Here is a 15,281-nt window from a genome sequence, read left to right on the forward strand (position 1 = left end):
CTTCCATTTTGTTAATTGCCTCCCTCCCCCCTCCTCCTAGAAAATGAGCATGAGGCTAGAAGTGAACAGCTATCTTGCAACTGTGAGGTTGCCATACAGATTGTTAAGTGAGAGGAAAAAAAAGCCTCTTCTCTTTGGTTAAACACACGGTAACTGCACCTCTCTTATATGCTGTCCCTACTGATAACTCTCTGGATGGGTGGTAGGGGCCTGGAAAGGGTGATCCCAGTAGTGATCAAGTGCCAAGACTTCAGAATTATGTCTGCAAGGGCTGGCCTGATAACTAAGGTCTAGTCTCCTCTGTTTTGAGGGCTCCCTCAAGGTGGACACCGTGTTGATGTGGGCTCTTCCCATCTACCATCTGACTGCACTGGGAAGTGGAGGGAACTGCATTATCATGCCATCTTCACAGGCCTGTCAATTATGTGCAGGACATGGGACAGTGTGGGTGGAAATCTGTAAAACCAGCTACCAAAGGTGAGTTCTTTTAATACCAGGTGGCCTGAAGTTAGAGGTAGTGAGGTAGGAAACGCATATAATGAAAGCCTAGGGAAGAGGTAGACTTTGAACTGGCCCCTGAGGGTGGTGCTGACTGTGATGGACAGATACAGAGCTGGGGGGCCCAACGCAGCAAGGCCAGGTCACAGGAGAGGCTGAGGAGCAGTGTATTAAAGAGCTAGGCCTGGACCCAAGTACTTTCTTATGTTGAAGAATAGATTGGAAACCAGATCACTTCTCAGTGTAAATGACCATTGATAGGGTATATAGAGCATACAGAGTGCATGTGTGTGTGTGTGTCTGTGTTCATGTTGAGGCTGATGTGGGGGAAAGGGAGGCACTAGGTGGAGTTTTCTCCAACATTCAACTAAGCTGAAGGGGTATGGAGGCTAGATAAATTTTTTTGAAGCAGTATTTCCAAGGCCTAGGACCCAGACTAGAACTTACTTTGCAGCACAGGCTTAGAAGAAATCCAGGCCCAGAACAGCCTCCCCCTTCCTTCCCAGAGCTGCCCACCCACTATTTGACATGCACAAACTGGGAGTTCTTTCCACAAGGCATGGCAGGGCCATGGAGAGACTGCTCCCTGGTAATGAGACAATTAGCTCCTTGCATTCTTCCTGCAGGAACAAATCTGGGCCCCCATGGCATCTGTCCCCTCCTGTTCCTCCAGCTGGCCTCCTTGCCACGTGCACACCCTGCGGGAACCAGGCCCCGGCTGCCTGCCTCTCCCCTGCCCACTTGTGCTTCCAGGAGGTGTTCAGGGGAGGCTGGAGGAGCAGGGAAGGAACCAGAGGCTCGCAGGGGGCGGAGTGATTGATGACAGGGCCGCGTGCCCCTGAACTCCTTGTCAGAGTTCTCCTACAGGGTTGGCAGCCCCTTCTTGAAAGCTGCTCTGTAGCTGAGGCGGCATATGGACTGTTGACAGAGCAGCTGCTGGGGAAGAAGACGCTGAAAGGAAGCCTCGAGGGATAAACAGAGAAATCCATGTCAACACGTGGCACCCAAGGCGCCCCGCTTGGCGCTCCAGCTCCCGACTCGCATCTCCTTCCAGGCAGGGAAAGTGGTTTGGGGCTGCTGAGCTAGAGCTTAAGCTCTTAAAATAATGATCCTGCTCATCTTCATCATCATCACATTTGTTAAGGTCTTAATATGTGCCAGCCAGTTCTGCAAACTACTTTAGGTGCCTCATTCTGTTTATTCCAAACAGTTCTCTGAGGGAGAGCTCTTACTGATTCTGTTTTATAGTGAAAAAAACCAGAGCCAGTGAGCTGAAGGATATCCTGCTGGTGACACAGCGAGTAAGTGGCCCAGGTCTAACTCCAAAACCTTTACTCCAAAGCCTTATTGTAGTTTCCTCTCATGAGCATTCGAGTGTCCGACCACTGGACTGATATTGATTACTAAGATGCACTGTGGTGTAATTTACAAAGCAACAAGGCATTCATTCCTTCATCAGGCCTCCAGAGCCTAGGGGCAGGTTACAGTCACCTCTGCACTCCAAGCCTCCAGGATAGGGTCTGGCAGGGAGGCATGCAGTGAATTCGGTGAATAATGCATGAATGAATCAATCACCCCTGCCAGGAGCTGCTCCCACATCCATTCTGCAGGTGGGAAAATGGGCTCTTCACGGAGCCTTGCCTAAGAGCTCATAATAAACGTGGCAGAGAGACTTGACCTCTCATCTTCAGACTACGGGTCCAGACCTCTCCCTGCCCTGCTGGAGTGTATCAGGTTAAGTGGGGAGAGGTGAGTGAGAACATAAAGCCACGAGTGTGGTTTATTTCAGAGTCAGTTGCCTATATCTTAATAAATCCCTGGTCTAGAGAGCTTGGAGAATATTGTTCCAAGAGCATCTAGCCTGAGCAAAAAATGTTAATTTTTTTTCTTGTTGTCAGAGCCTTGTCTACAGCCTGATCCCTGGAGAGCTCTGGGTCAGTCTCTGCTCCTCAGGTCTGTCAAATAACATTTTCCCCAGGTAGATCAGTCACACCAGTTGGGAATCTGGACCAAGAATCTAGACATTGAGACAGAAGCCAAGAGCCCACTCATCGCACTGAAAGCTGATACCCGATAGAGATTCAATCCCCTCTTGAGGCTGGGAACTTGGAGAGAAATGGACTGGACAGACTTTCTCAGGCTCCAAAGGGAAAAGTTCCCAAGTAGAAAAGACAGCACCATAAACCACATGAATGACACCACTAGAGAGCTCCACTTCAGGGTGTGGCAAATCAGGGCCTGGCTGACGGCAGTCTTGCTTCCAGAACATGATTCTAGAAGGCTCTTTAGGTGCATGTTGCACAGGAGTATTGCAACCATGAACTTGTTATGCTATTTGGAACAGGGAAAAGAATATATGGAAACTGTTTGCTTCCTTTTAAGTTAAGATGGTCTGTGAGTCTGGAGGAAGTCAAGTTCCTAAGGATGGGCCTTTGCTGAGCAGAGTACTTGGGTGAGAATGCAAAGTGGATTAGCCAAGAGAAAGCTAAATTGCTAATGCTTTGTGGGGTTGAACTCAAGAATTTCTGAGTCCTGCAGAATCCTTGGGCATGAGCTCAAGAAAGGAAGCTTGCCATGTCTGGATTGAAAATTTAAAGGTCCACTGAGACCACAGGCACTTCGTCCTCAGCTCGCCTCTAGCTTGTGAGGCACAGAGTACCCTGACTGGGTTCTTGCAGGTAGAGAGAGAGAGGAACCAGACTCCTGGGCCCTTCTGACTTACCACCTCCACCTTTCTATCCTCCCTCCAACTCCTCCCTCCCCACCCGCCTTTGATGCTCCCTCACCTCACCTCTGGGCATTGGCTTATGCTATGCCTGCAGTGCGCATCCTTCATTTCTGCCCTCTGAACTTCTGTTTCTACTTGGAAGTCCAGCTCAAGTCACACCCTTTGACTCCTCCTGGTTGTTTTCTGATCGAGATTCCCACAGCACTTTGCACATCCTTCTACTTCTCACATTCTAGCACCCGTTTTTGCTTTATGACTGCTTCTCACACCAGGCAGAGAAGGGAGTAGCCAGCCTTGTTCTCTTTCAGAATTCCAAGGATCCCGGAGATTTTGGTGCTTGCTTGCTGATCCCTTTTGAGTGAACAAGGCATAACATCTAACCTGTTGGCAACCTCAGGCTGATTTCCTTTTGTATTATTCACTCCGTACAAATTCCCAAGGGCGTTTTGAGAGGCCAGCAGGGAGCAACTTGGAGGCCTTGAGGTGAGGGGCTCCTGGCATTTTGCCCACCCTGAATTTCTGTCCAGCAGAAATGTGTATCCAGAGAAAATGCCTTTGCAGGCCAAGCCTGGGCCCCAGGGGAGGGGAGGGCTGGGTGGCCGCAGTAGGTCTCAGCCCCAAAGGCCTCCATGGAGTCTTCTGAAACCATGATGGCTCTTTCCTCAGTCTTCCCAAGTCAGACCTGAGGAATCTGTGCCCATCAATTTGGGCTTCCTAGTCATTCCACTCACCAGCCCTGCGCCTGGGGCAAGTCACCCAGCCTCAGGTTTCTTCACTGGTGGGTAACAACGCTGCAGACTTCATAGGATGGCACAAGGATGAAATGAGATGTTATTTATTTATCCACTTACATATTTATCACTTTTTATTGCCATATAACTAACATAGAATGAAATGCCTAAATCTTAACTGCAAGCTTGCTAATTTTTAACCATATGCATATACTCAGGTAACTACCACCCAGATCAAGATACGGAGCTAAATGAGACTTTAAAGGCGGACACAAGCTTATCAACTGTAAAGTGCTGAAGAAAATGTTGCTTTTGAATATTACCAGGAGGTGGAGCCTCTTTCCCATCAAATTCCTCTCCTTTACAACTTCTAGGTTTTTAGAAATCATTAGCATGAGTTGCAACCATCCTTGCAAGTTGTTGTGGGTGCCAGGACCGCCATATCCCTACTCTGCGGGGGGGCATGGAGACCAAGACCGACAGTGGCCGACCCCTGTGGCCCCAGAACCACTGCTCTGCATGTAGCTCCTGTCCCTGCTTCCTTGGGCACTTGGATGGCCTCACAAAACTGGGCCAGTGGTAACACAGCCCGTGTGTAGTTTCAACTCAAAACAGCTTGATTCCAAAGATATGCCCTGTAGGCCAGGCCCTGGGCAGAAAAGGAGAGAAAGAGCTTCCTAGGCTGGGCCCTCCCAGGAGGCCCACAGACTGCAGGACTGTGAACGTGAACATGGATGTGCAGGTAAAGTGAGGCCCATAGAGGCACGGGTGCTGACTGTCCCTGTGCTCTCCCTGGGCTGCTCTTCTGAGGTCCTCATACTCTCCTTGCAGTGTCTACCACTCCTCTGTTTAGGCAGCTCTCTGCTTTATCTGCTGTGTGTCTCCACCTGGCTGCTCCACAGCCCCTCAAACTTGGTGTGTCCCTAAAAAACCCATCTTCTTCCTGAACCTGGCTTCTTCCTCCTCCATTCTGGCATCACTTGCCCCCAGTCATCCAATCAAAGCCACGTCTGATGATCCATTTTACTCTTGCCATGTCCTTTCTTCCTGTCCTTCTCTACTATCACCTGTGCCATTACCCCTGGAAACCCTCACTCTGCTGGGAAACTCCTACCTGGTTCCCTGCCAAAGCTGGGGCCTACTGCCCCCTTCCTTGCCAAATCTTACCCAACCTTCAAAACTGAGAAACATGCCTCTGCCTCCGGAAGTACTCCCCGAGTTGTTCAGTTACATGTCAGTGACCACCTCTGCCCGCTGACCCCTGCCACCTTTTATCTGCACCTCTCTCAGGGCCCCTGGACACTTCCTATCTCCTCTCACTCATTTACCTCCCCATCTGCTGGTACCTAGCACAGTGTCTGGCCCTTGGTATTGGTGAATGAATGGTCAAATGCTGCGTTATTGACTAGACAGCATAAGTAAAGGCAAAGCCATAGAGCTATTAATCATACTTTCAGAGACCTGAGCCATTTTATAAAGGGCAGGATATGCTAATTCAAGTGGGGACTTTGAGAGTCTTTCTTCATCTCCTCCATGCCTGACCCCTGAACCTAGCAGAAAAGGGTATCTAATGCCTCACAGTCCTCAGTGCATGAAAATGCTGAATCTAGAGAAACTTTGTCATAATTACCCACCTACTTGAAAGTACAAACTATGTAATTTGCCTTTAAGTGATCTTAAATTAATATAAATAATGAAGTATGCTCAGTATAGTCAAGTACTGGTACATCCAGTTGAACACAATTAAAAATAAGATGGATTTATTAGTATTGTGACTATTATTGATTAAAATGGTAATGATAAATAAGGAGAAATGTTAAGTACAACAGAGAATTGGTAATATTTCTTCAAAGTAATCATTTTGCTGTGACTACCCAATTATTAGTACATTTAATGTGTTATTCAGTGCAATTAATTACCCACTTTGCTTCTGGGAAGGCACTAGGAAAAAATTGCTTTCTGTCTGGAGTGGTGGTTGCTCAGGAGAGAGACGGGGAAAAGCCACTGCTTGCTCGGGCCTCAGTGACAAGACTGCGTGCCATGGAGATGTGGCTCCCAGCTAGAAGCCGCGCGTGCCCTTGGTGAAGGGGAGACATGCCAGAGCCCAGGAGCTGAGTCTCATGGTCAGGAGCTTTTGTAGCTGTGGTGTGGGATGGTGAGCAGGCTGGGGAGTGGAATCTAGAAACCTGGCTTGTGTCTTGTCTGGGACACCTAGCTCTGAGGCCTGTGTTTACCTGCAGCACCTCCCAGGGGCTCATTTTTCTCATCCGTAAAATGGGTGTGATACAGCCTGCCTGCAAAGGTCTGCATGTGAAGGGGATTTGTTGGAGCAGATGTGTGTGGGCCATGGTGAGCATTTGTTGAGATGCCCAGGTCCTCTGCCAGGCTCAGCTTGACTCGTGGATTTGCTTCTGGTTCTTGTCATCCACCTCTGGGAGTCATCTCTTGCAGCCTGTTTAGATCCCCCATGTCTTAATGCAAGGTGATGAAAGGTCACACATTTGTCCTCCAGTTCACCTCCGTGGCACTTGACCCCAGGTTCATGAATGTCCTTGCTGGGAAGAACGTGGGTGGGTGAGATGATGTAACAACCATTGTTGGATACTTTTACCAAGTTTTCACCTATTCAGTTTCTTATCCTGCTAAACAGAGTAGGTTTTATAAGTTTCATTTTAAAAATGAGGACTCTGGGGTCTAGAGAGGGAAAGTGACTTGCTCAAGGTGACAGAGCTAAGTGGTAGCTTGGAGACTTGAACTCAAATCCTCTGACACTAAGAACCATGCACCCTGCCTCTGTAGCTTTCCTTCATTCTTGCCACATTTCCTTATCCCTGGAGTCCTCTGGCTCCCAACCCTCCCCAATGCCAAAGGTTCACTGTATTGTTTCATAAAGCTAATTGCTAGTTTTTACATAAAGGTTTTATTTTATGAGCTTCAAATTGCCCAAATTAGATTTTATTAAGCTCACATGTATGATTTTACTTGTTTTTATTAAAATTAAGTTCACTCATTTACCATTTGCAAGGGAGTTTGAAATTAGGATCACTTTGTATCCACGGAAACACAGGGAGACTCTTATATGTGATCAGACTTTTTACCCACAGAATAGGAAGAAAAGGCAGCTGGTAATTAGGTGCGTAATTCATAGGCAAGCTCCTGGAGCACAATGGGCCTGCTCTTCTGCTTTGTGGCTCACGGTTTAGGACAGTTCTTTCCAGCATGGCTATATGGTGGGCAGGATGGAGGGGTGGAAGGAACTGGTACCAGTCCCAGCTCTGCCCCTCACTCAATCTGTGGCTTTGAGAGAGGCTTGTCTCTTGTCTTGGGCCTCAGTTTCCCCAACTCTAAAATGGGGAGATTGAGGAAGTTAGGCAGAGAGAAAAGTCTTTATCCCTTGTCTCAATTCTGACTATTGGTAGTGAGTGGCCATAATACTGTGATGGGAAAGATTTTAATCCCATCACTGAGTCAGCAGAAAAATGCATCTTAATTAACTGACTCATTCAGTAACCACTAATTGAGTAACTAGTAAGTACCAGGAAGTCTTCTAGGCACTGGGGCTAGCTGAACGTATCAGAAAAGGCTTCTTGCAATGTATAAACAGTGTATCTTACAATGTATGAAACAATGACAACAACAGAAACAGACAACTAAATTAAATTTTGAAAAGTGATATTATATGAAAGATAAATCAGAGAAAGTGGTGCTACTTTAGATTGAAGCATCAGCAAAAACACCAGTGAGGAGGTAGTATTTGAGCTAAGATCTGAATGACAGAAAGGTCCCGTCATGAGGAGACCTGGTTGCAGCAAATGTGCAGGTCACACGGTAGGTTGGAGGTTGGCACGTTCAAGGAACAGAAACAAGGCCAGTGGGGCAGGTAAGGTGGAGATGGGCTCAGAGTGGTAGACAGTAGCTAGATGGTGATTGATTAGTTATGTCTGCCACTGGCATGGGAGGAAGAGTGTTGCTAAAGTGTGCTTCCTATTTGCAATTCCTGGACTAAGTGATGGTCTTAGCAATGATATTCCAGGATCCTGCTGGCAAGAGCCCCTTCCTGGCATAGGTTGCGGCTCCACCTGGGAGGATGGGGCAGTCATGTGAGGAGCAGGTGACATATGAACTGGGCTTTGAAGGATGCTCATCTCTGTACCAAGGGCTGACATGTCCCTCTCCATGGCATCCAGTTTGGGTCTGCAATATCTGGGATATAATATACTTCTTCAGCAATGTAAGCAAGATGTAGCCTGGTTTGAGTTAAGAGGCAGAGTACCTGGGGGCAAGTCCAAGCTCTGCTGTCATCCATCAGGTGACTTAGCCAGTGACTTCAGTTTCTGAACCAGTTTCCTAATCTTTAAAATGGAATTGTAATAGCATTTACCTCTTAGAGTTCTGTGGGAATGAAATAATAAGTTAGCACATAAGGCTTTAGAGGTGTTATCTGCATTTTAGTATTTGTAATTTGTATATTAGCTACTATACACTATAAAATAGTTTACTAGGATTAAAGATTGTTAAAATTATTAAGATGACTCCTGACATCCTTCAAGAGAATTTGATTTTTTTTTCTTGAGTGCAAATTGTCACAGCTTTATGGAAAGAACCTAGCAGTATGCATGATACAATGGCCTAAAAAATGTTTTAAAATGTTTGTTCCTTTTTGCCCAGGAATTCTTAGAATTTAATGAAAAGAAATAAGGGGACTTACAGCTTCTGGCTATGATCGGGTAGCCTGAGGCAGCTTAATTCTCCTGCTAAGAACTAGAAATGATCAACAAAAAGCAAAACAAAAGTCATCTATATTAATTCAATGGAATAATATGCAGCACTGGAAATGAATGAACTGTTGCAACAAGCAAAACAGTGAATCTCACAAACATAATATTAGGCAAAAGGAACCAGATGTGAGATCTGTATAATTTTATATAAATTCAATATTCAAATATAAATTTATATATAGATGATATATAAGATTATATATAAAACTATTTATGATATATACATAAGATATATAAGTATGAAATATGTAAGTAAATATATAAAATACACATTGTATGTTTTATATACTACAGTATTATGTATTTGAATTTATATAAAAGTTAACCTATTGGTGTGTTGAAGGTTAGGATAATGTGACCCTGGGGGCTGCTGTGGTGACTGGATGGGGGCACAAGAGGAGTGGGGGTCTGGCAATGTTCCCTTTCTTGATTCAGGTGGTGCACCTATGGGTTGTTTACTTTGTGAAAAGTCATTAAACTGTATACTTTTGATTTGTGCATTTTTCTATATGTATGGTTCACTTTGGTTTAAAATAAAGTTTACCTAAATAAAAAAAGAAGTATAGGGGCCTCAGGATAAAGATGTGTGATAAAAAGCTTATTGCTGCATAACATGTAACAGTGAAAAATAGAAATAATCAAATAGTCCAAAAATGGGAAATATTTAAATGTGGTAATGGTGCTGTCTTTAAAATGATGCTTTCAAAGAATTTTTAACCATGTGGGAGAATTTTAATATTTATTATTTTATAATTTAATATTACAGTGTTAGTATGAAACTTGTGTGCAGAATCAGAGCCTGGTTTTTAACTAGGCCCTATAACTTATAAAGTTATATATAAACATAACTTAGCCCTAGAGGCCCAGTGGGGGATGAAGCCCCTTCTGCTCCATACCTGCTGCTCCCATCTTCAAGGGAAGGTCAACAGATCCCTGTCTCCTGGCCTTGCTTTCTTTGTTCTTGTCTCTAAAAGTACCCTCATCCTTTAGCCACTCCCTTCAAATCCCCACATCTTGGGAACCCCACGCAGGGGCCCTGGGGGCCTCTCCTGGTCACTTGCCTTCCTCCCAGGGCTCCTGCTAGCTGGTCTGGACAGAACAGCTCCCAAGGACTCCCAGCCAGCACTCTCCGGTTTTCAGTCTGTGCAGATCAGTGGTGTGCGAAGAAGAGAAGACTTTCCCTCCCTGTCCCCTAGTTTACAAAACTGCTCCTGCCCCGCAGTGTTCTCAGAGCTGCATATTATTCCGTAGAATTGTATTAGCAGCTGTCCGTGCCTCTCACCACTTTACCACCCACCCTCCTGGGCCAGTCATACTGGGTTTAGGAGCTGCCCCTGAACTACACAAAGATTGAGGGGAGGCTTTGCCATCACCTCATGCAAGAGCCTGATTTTGTTCCCCTTTACGCCTGCTTGCCTCCTTCCTTAAAGATCGGAGTGGGGTGGGGCGATGCTTTCCACATTCTTTACGGTGAGTTTTTATTACTTTTGTAATCAGAAAAAATACAAAATAGCAGTGTTTATGTCTATGAGCGCTCTAGATCAGTGCTTCTTGAATGCTAATGTGCCATTCCGACAGATCAACTGGGGAACTTGTTCCACTGGGCTGTGATTCAGAAGGCTGGGGTGGGGCTGGGGGCTCTGCCTTGCTGACATGCTCCCAGTGGTATGTGGTCCACACCGCATTTCAAAGAGCCAAGCGACAGAGGAGAGGTGGAGTGTGGATGCAAACTGTGACCTGTCTCCTTGCTCTTCACCAGCACCAAGCCCGCCTGTTTCACAGGTCTTACATTCTGCTGACTATTTAGTGTAATGATGATTAAGTGAGAAGTTTTCAAGAAGGTTGGAATCTTCGTATGTATCTGGGCTAATCAAAACACTTTGGAGGTAAGTTCCTTAAGAGAACAGGTGTCCAGATTTGAGCGTCCTTACTCTCCAAGCAGATGGAACCAGCTGAACTCACAGAAAGGGACTGAGGTAAGAGTCAAGAGGCCAGGACTTCAGCCTCAGCTGTGTCAGTGACTCAGTTTCCCTGAGTGTAATTGATGAGGTTTAGTATAAATCGTTGGTAAAGACAATGATGTTCCTGATCCTGTGGGAGGGGGTTGTCATGGAGGTGGGGAGCTCTTAGTCACTGAGTCCGCCTTGGAGGCTGGATGGCAGCTTTTACCATAAGGGGGATTTGAAGGTCAGAGCGGAAGGCAGCTGAGAGACCCAGACTATCCTGATTATGAGTTGCCACTGGCTTTCACTTTCTACTTCTATAACAAATAAACTCCTATTATGTCTTCTTAGAAAAATGAATAGGAAAACATAGCTACAATTGTGAACTATTTGCTTCATTATTTAAAATTGCAGAATCAGGCAGTGAGGGGGGAAAGGACCTTAAAGACCTTAGTTCCATCTGCTCATGTGGGCAGTGTGGTGAGAGAGGCTCCCAAGGTCAAGGGGGTGAGAGCCTTTGCGAAGCACTGGAGAGCCTCCCACTGTGATGCTCGTGCTTATCTGGCCTCCAGACAAACACTGCCAGGGACAGGGACGGACTTTCTGGCAGTCTTTCCACCACTAGGTGGATCTGATAGTTTAGGAATTCTCACAGGTGAGTGGAAATCTGACTCCTGTGGCCTTTACCCACTGACCCTGGGGTCTAATGCAGGTGTTTTCAAACTGCCCGGATGACAAGTATCGCCTGGGAGGCTTAGTTAAAATTCAACACAGGCTGTGACCTGCACAAAACAGATTCCCAGGCTCTTCCTGGAGATATTTGATTCAATAGGTCTGAGAGGGGGCTTGGGAATTTTTTTTAAATAGCCATGCTTACTGCCTTCTGGCATATGAAATGAGTGAAGGAGGCATTTGGATACAAAGACTCATTCTTTTGGCTCAAGAAAAAAATCCATTACTGAAAGTGACGGATACAGGCTGACAGCTTTATTTGATATTTACCAAAAGAGCTGGTAAGTGATGTTTTTTTCACCTGAAATTAAATATGAGATGCATATCTATACATTTCTTGCAAATGTTTTAAAATGTCCCCATCCCTGAGACTGTGAGAAAGATGAGTGAGGCTGTTTTAAGGCAGATAAAACTGATCAAGGGATTGAGAATGAAAATATTAAAATACAAAAACCAACCCACTCGTATAGTTGTGATTAATAGTAGCAAAATTGATGTCAATGTCCAATATTTAGGATAGTGGATTAACTCCAATCTTAAATATGTTTCTCAAAACCTAGGCAGAACTACGAAGATACCCATGTGCTTCAATCCAATACTTTCCCTTCTAGAATTTTAGAGTAGATAAATCATTCAATAGAAGATAAAGGAGACTTATGCACAAAGATCTCATAGTAGCATTATTTATAACTTCAATAAAATTAGGAACAAATTCAATGTCCAAAAATAGGGCATTAAATAAATGGAGATATAACCATGAATGAAATATTATACAGCTATTAAAATGATGAGTAAAATCTATATCTCAATATGCACATATGTTTATGACATTTGGTGTAGGTTAGCAGAATAAAAATTAGCTCCATTTATACTTTTTTTGGTATATGGCTGAGTAATAGAAGGGAACATGGAAAAAGCACACCTTAGTAAAATAATTACTTGCTTAATAAATATATATATATTTAAATAGTGTCATTAATACAATGCCATACCAATAAAGCTAGTGGAAAATTCCATTTAGAAGTAGAGGTCAGGTCTTTGATAAATATCCATTGAAACTAAGGAACCTAAGATCTTCAAAGTGCTGAAGGAGGGCCCTTACGGTCAGCTCAGCTAGTTCAACCTCCTAAGCAACGTAAGGATGTTCATTTTAGGAACCTTGGCATAAGATACCCTGCACTCTTCTTGACTTCTGAAACTGATAAGCAACCTGAGAAGTTCTTCTCAGTTCCCGTCTACCATTGGGAGAGATCCAGCATAGGGGGTGGTGGGGAGAGGCAGATGCTCAAAAGCACAACTAGGAAAGCCAGACTTCCAATCTCAAATTTTGTTTTTTTCAGACCAAAATTCTTTTGTTCTGAACAGATTGGCATCAACTTCTCAAAATTTGCATCGTAGAACAAAGATTCATGTCTGAGTAAAAACAATGAGAATGGCACAGCTTGTGTCCCAAAGGTTTCTCCTGCTCCCACAACCACCCGTTCAGATTCTCTATTTCTAGTCTGCTAGAGACCGAGAAGCCCACCAGATCAGATTCAGAGGAGTTTACTGAGGCGAGGGCCTCTGGAATGAAGGATGGGGCCCAGGGCAAGCAAGCTGGTCTGGGGGCTTGAGCAGGGGCATGTCTCCTCATGTCTGGGTTAGGGACAATGCTCCTGAGCATTAAATTTAGCAGATTAGAGCCAGGATATATGTGATAGTACTGGCTATTTTGGATTGAGCTGGACTTCTGTAGAAAGAGCACCTATTTTAGGGTCAGAAAGCTGGTATTCAGTCTTGGCTCTGCCTCTTATTAGATTTGGGTAATCACATTCCCTTTCCGGTTCTCTGTTTCCTTACTTATGAAATGGGAAAATAATCCCTGAATCGCACACTCTCAGAGTTATTGTAAGGATTATTTAAGTAATAAATTGAAAGTACTTGATAACTGTAAAATATTATGCATGCTAATTATTTTAATAGTTACTAATGGTAATAGTGACACTGACATTCTAAATTTTATTCTGGGGTCTTAAATACTGATTCCCACAGACTTGTAATTATTTATGGGGTGATTTATAGGTTGCAGTGTATTGAGGTGGTAGTGTAAGTTAATTCTTTTTCCTTCTGCACTGGTGGGAGTGCCTGCACTGGAGGTAAGCCAGGCAGTCAGAGCATTTGAGAGAGACACCTCCTGCCCTGAGAAAGCCTGACCAGACACCTTAGTCCTTGTGAATTCTAAATCCTTGAGTTACATATAAAGAGGAGTATGCAGGTCCAATGTCACAGCTGATGGGAGAGCATTTTGAAGTCTGCTTCAAGAATGATGCATCGGAGGTGTCCAAGACGGCTCAGATGGGGACCTCATCACGTAGGACTGCTCATTGACCAGTGCTGCTGACACAGATCCCCCCCAGGACCAAAGGGGATACATGGTGACCGAGAAGGCGGGGCACCTTCCATCGGAGCCCTCTGTATACACTTCCTACCTTTCTTCCCTTTCCAGGTCTGAGTCCTAAGGCCAGGGACAAGGAACCCTGAGAGGTGTGAGTCTCAATTCATTGCCTTCTCTTTCCCTTGAATCGCGTCCTCCAGCCATACAGTAATAGCCACGATGTGTAATGCATGTTTCAAGACATTCTTTATTACTCAAATGATACAATTCAATTCTTTTGGTAAGAGAGCTAAATGAGACAGATGTGATATATAAAAAGAGGAGAGCTCTCCTTTCCCCACTCCTCCCCACCCACCAGGGGAAGTGTGCTGTAACCTCTTCTCCCTAATTGGTACATTCACACACTACACGTATTAATCACATATTGTTTTGCTGCTTCCTTTTTTCACTAGGTAATATATTTTGGAGATCTTCCTATCGCTCTATCTCTAATGCACTCTGCTTTCTGAAGAATGGAGATACTATAATTTACTTACCTATTCCCCTCCCTATAGTAGTAAATTCAGCTTTTAACTTTTTACTACTGCCCGCAATACCATGATGGGCATTCTTGGGTCTATGTACATAAACTTGTACAGTGATTTGTGTGGGGCACATAGACACGTACTTCTTTTGCAAAGAGTTCTAATAGTGGAATAGTTGGATCCATTGATACATGCATTTGAAATTTTGATGGAAGTTTACAAAGAGTCTTCATCCACTGGCCTCACCACTTTACACACAGTGTATATGACAAAGTCTGTTGCTCTACATTTTTGTCAACATTGGTATCTACCCTTTTACTTTTTGTCAAATAAATCTCTTTTGCCTGACTAATGCAGGTTTGCATGATTACTGTGTGTGAATTATTAATTTTCTGTGAATTGCCTGTTTATTTCTTTTACAAATTTTTTACAATTGAGCTGTCTTTTTCTTTTTGCTTTGTTACAAACTCTATATGCTCTGGATACCAATTCTTTACTTGATAAGAGTGTCATAAATATTTTCTCCCAGTCTTTTAAAACTGGTTCTTTTAACCTGGCTTATATGGTGTATTTTCACTTTCAGAATTTTATAACTTTTATGAGTTTAAAACTAGGACTTGTTATAGTTTCTAGATTTTCTCTCTTGCTTAAGAAGGTCTTACCATCCTAAATTCATAAAAGTTTCACCTATATTTTCTTCTAATACATTTATAGTTTTGCTCTTTAACTCTTCTGAAGGTTATTTTCTATGGATGGATGGTGTGAATTAGGAATCTAATTTAATTTTCCCCCCAAATGAATAGCTAATTGGTCCAGTCTCACTTGTGTGTGGAGAAACCCACTGTTTCTCTATTCATTTGAACTACCACCTTTATTGTATACTTAATTTTCATATATATATTTGGGTTTGTTTCTAGGTTTATTATTCTGTTCCGCTGATCTGTTTGTCAATATCTGCACCAATACTAGATCA

The 15,281-nt window shown here is 44.0% G+C and overlaps 2 long non-coding RNA genes across 3 annotated transcripts in view; one reads left to right on the forward strand and one right to left on the reverse strand.

The window, feature by feature from the left end:
• LOC130683017 (uncharacterized) overlaps positions 1–521 on the forward strand; it is a 32,240-nt gene extending 31,719 nt beyond the window's left edge. Inside the window, exon 3 of the long non-coding RNA XR_008996567.1 lies at positions 311–521. This is a non-coding gene — a long non-coding RNA (uncharacterized LOC130683017). The remainder of the gene's footprint in view (positions 1–310) is intronic.
• The window catches only part of LOC130683016 (uncharacterized), a 473,713-nt gene that overhangs the window by 33,610 nt on the left and 424,822 nt on the right, over positions 1–15,281 (reverse strand). The gene's annotated exons all lie outside the window — the stretch shown is intronic.

This window comes from Manis pentadactyla, chromosome 3 (genome assembly GCF_030020395.1).
Source record: "Manis pentadactyla isolate mManPen7 chromosome 3, mManPen7.hap1, whole genome shotgun sequence".
Classification (NCBI taxonomy): Eukaryota; Metazoa; Chordata; class Mammalia; order Pholidota; family Manidae; genus Manis; species Manis pentadactyla.